Below are 3,313 nucleotides of genomic sequence, written 5' to 3' on the forward strand. Positions count from 1 at the left end.
AAATGCCCCTCAGGACCTTTTGGTCTGAAATACAGTTAAAGCGCCATATTTCATTGCTGTGTTTTTACTCTTGGCAGTTCTCACAGAATGATGCTGTATTCCTTAAACGTCTAAGTTTGTAAAGAAGCAGAAAGTTTTGCTTCTCTTCTGTGTAATACTGAATAGTAGCTGGAGTATCTCAGGTATTTAGCAAATAAACTCATTCATAAACAAAGAACTGTACTAAAAGACCATCTCAAGGACACAAAATTTGATCTATAATTCTGAAAACTCAAATCCAGAATTCTCTGTTGTGCTGCAGATGTCACAGTACTTGTGGTGTAAGTCTCAAAATCTCTATGTTGACGTAAGAAAGGAAATAGTTTGTTGAAGAGGATGCCACAGTCAGTGACAGCCTTGAGATCTGAAATCGATAGTTGACTTCTCAGGGAGCTGCCACTTTTTATTTTCTATGTCTTGGATGTCTTTTGCAGGAGGCTGAATATGTGTATAGAATATAAACATTTTTGGCATCTAAATAATTCTAGCACATACCGTTTTGGATACGAAGCTGGGAGAACAAAATCCACTGATGTTGAGATAACCTTTATAAAGTTACAAGAATGTAGACAAAGACTAGACAAAGTCACCTGATTTTCACACTCAATGAGTAGGAAGGGACCTTAGCTTATAAATCTGGACTGAGGGGCCAATGATACAGGGGCACCTGGGAGCACCGGCTGGACACCTGCCAGTCTCTGTGTTCCTCCAGCCTCGGGTTCCTGGATTCGGATCAAAACAGAAGGGGACAAGCCAGTGCCAGATATCAACCTTTTGTATTCCTTCAAGCAGGGGAATTGGCTCTGTAGATTGAGAATGCCTGGCTCCGTGTCTCAGCCAGTAGCTGAACTGCTCTCACCTGCTTTTATTCTCTGCGCACCAGGAAGCTGAGGTCCAGGAGGAGCAGCAGCAAGCATGTCTAAAGAGCCACCCCCTCCTCATCTTGGAGATCCTACAGCCCCACTACTAGGGGGAAAAAGTGGAGCCACACCTACCCCGGGCCTCACCCACCCCCAGCAGTGATGCAGCCACCACCAGGCATGGCTCTGCCCTGGGCTGTCGTGGCTCCTCCCCCTTATGAGTTACTTGGTCATCCGGTGCATTAGCCTGGTTTTGTGCCCCCTCACATGAATTCAGAGAGCACCTACATGCCTGTGAGTTTCTGCCCTCCTCCAGGCCCTCACCCACCTGTGGGCTATTATCCTTCAGGGTCCTATTGTGGCCATGGGGGCCGCACGGTCACAGTCTTGGTTCTATCAAGAGCAGCCCCCACGCTGATGGTGCTACAGGGAGAGATCTTTGAGGGTGCACCTCTACAGTGTGCCCCCACTGCCAGCAGGCAGTCATCACCAACATCTCCTATGAGATTGACCTGATGAATTGCATGCTGGGCTTCTTCTCTTGCCTCATCAATGACGTCAAGCATATGACACATACATATCTCAGCTGCAAAGCCTACATCTACACATACAAGCGCTTGTGCTATCCGAGCTAGACTCGGACTCCCCCACCTATCCCTCTGGCCCTTTGTTCTTTGCTCCCCATGCTCAGTGGTCACCATCCCTCAGCCCCCACTTAGGGTTGGAAGTTTTGCCATTGATTCCTGGAAATCCTGTCCTCACCTTGCCCTTCCCTGAGCATCTGACTTCTTTGGCAAAAAGTTTGTTGGATATAAGACCAAGGGCCAGAGGGTGCATGGGGGTGACACGGATCTTGTGTGTTGCCCGGGTATTTGTAGTCCAGAAGATAAGCTGTAGAGTGTCTCTTACTGGGTCCTCATTCCTCCTTTCTGTATAAGGTCCAGGCTTGGTCCTTGCTACTCCTGGTGAGAAAAAAAAAGACTGAAATATAGCAGAATTTCACTGGTACCAGACTTAGTTACTGACATTACAGATGTGATTTATCACTCATCTATAAAATAACTCAAACAATTCCCTACTACTTGACTCTTTCCATAAACTTATTCAATCAAAAGAGTTGGTGTTTTGCCCACACAAGAAATGGTAGCAGGCTAATCAACAGCTGGCACCCCTCATCAAAATTACTTAGCCCCTGAAAACAGTTCATTGTCACTATCCATGCAGAGTCCTGGACATCAGCACCTTCTCTTCACTGTCGCAGTAGATTGAAATGTATCATCCGATAATGTAAACTCACCTGAATCTGGACATTTCTTTCCCCTGTTGGCAAGATTCTTATGGTGGCTGTGTTGCTTTTGGGGGAAACACCTTCTCACCCTTGTGAAGGTTTAAGTCCAGCCTCCATGCATGGACTTAATGAATCTGTAATGGTAGGGACAGAAGGCTATAACCTTAGAGGCTTCAGCAGGAAGCTGAGTGTTCACATCTTGAACTTTAAACAGGAATAGAGAGCTAAGGGGAAATGGCACATGGTTTTTAAAATCTCAGTGACTGCCACCGAGGCACATGTAGTCAAGCAAGGCTATACCTCAAAAGCCCCCAAAACAGTGTCTACTGTGGATAGACTGTTCAACTGCTCCAGGCTTTCCAGGAAAATCTCATTCAAACCATCACATTAACTAAACCAGCTTTAATAGATGGGAAATTTCCAAGCAGTTTTGGGCTATTGTTAACATCCACTTTAGACACATGAGAGTTAATGTGTTGCCAAAGAATTCTGGAAAGGTTCTTTAAAAGAACTGTGTTAGATTTTTATTACAATGGTGAAAAATATTTGACATGGACAACTAGGGAAGAGAAAAGGTTTGACTCAGTGTTGGGGAGTCAAGCAAGGGCACCTGAAATTTTCAGTTACGTCACATCATGGTGTGTAGCTGACAGCGGAGGCAGTAACAAGTATGTGTTATATACTGAACCAGGAGCAGCCAGAGAAGGGAGACTGGGAACTCATGAGTCCTCCCAATGATGCACTTTACCTTCCATGAGACTCTGGCTCTCTCTCTCTCTCTCTAAAAAAAAAAGAAAGATTCTTTGACAATGTTCTACATCTATATCTTGAATTTGAATTTGGGGCATCTTAGAATTTTATTACACTCTACTACTGCCCTGTTTGGAATAAAATGCTGCTTCTCAATAAACCTTCATCCACTTTTATGTCCTTTGCTCCCATACATTGAGTTCAGTCATGGTTGCTTCCATATGCATAAGTAGGGGGTTAGTTACTGGAACAGGGACAGCAGCTGAATAGCTACCCCGCAGAGGAAAATCAATCCTCCTCCCCTGGCACCCATTAGCTTCCCTCAGCCCCTCATTGAGACGTGAAGCCATCCGAGTCCCCCCACCCCCACCCCTCA

The 3,313-nt window shown here is 45.4% G+C and overlaps 1 pseudogene; it reads left to right on the forward strand.

The window, feature by feature from the left end:
* The first annotated feature begins 954 nt into the window (after positions 1-954).
* LOC126503126 (cell death-inducing p53-target protein 1-like) lies at positions 955-1,534 on the forward strand (annotated as a pseudogene).
* The last annotated feature ends 1,779 nt before the right edge of the window (positions 1,535-3,313 follow it).

Source organism: Alexandromys fortis, unplaced genomic scaffold (assembly GCF_014885135.2).
Source record: "Alexandromys fortis isolate MF-2015 unplaced genomic scaffold, M_Fortis_MF-2015_v1.1 scaffold_43, whole genome shotgun sequence".
In the NCBI taxonomy this organism is placed as follows: Eukaryota; Metazoa; Chordata; class Mammalia; order Rodentia; family Cricetidae; genus Alexandromys; species Alexandromys fortis.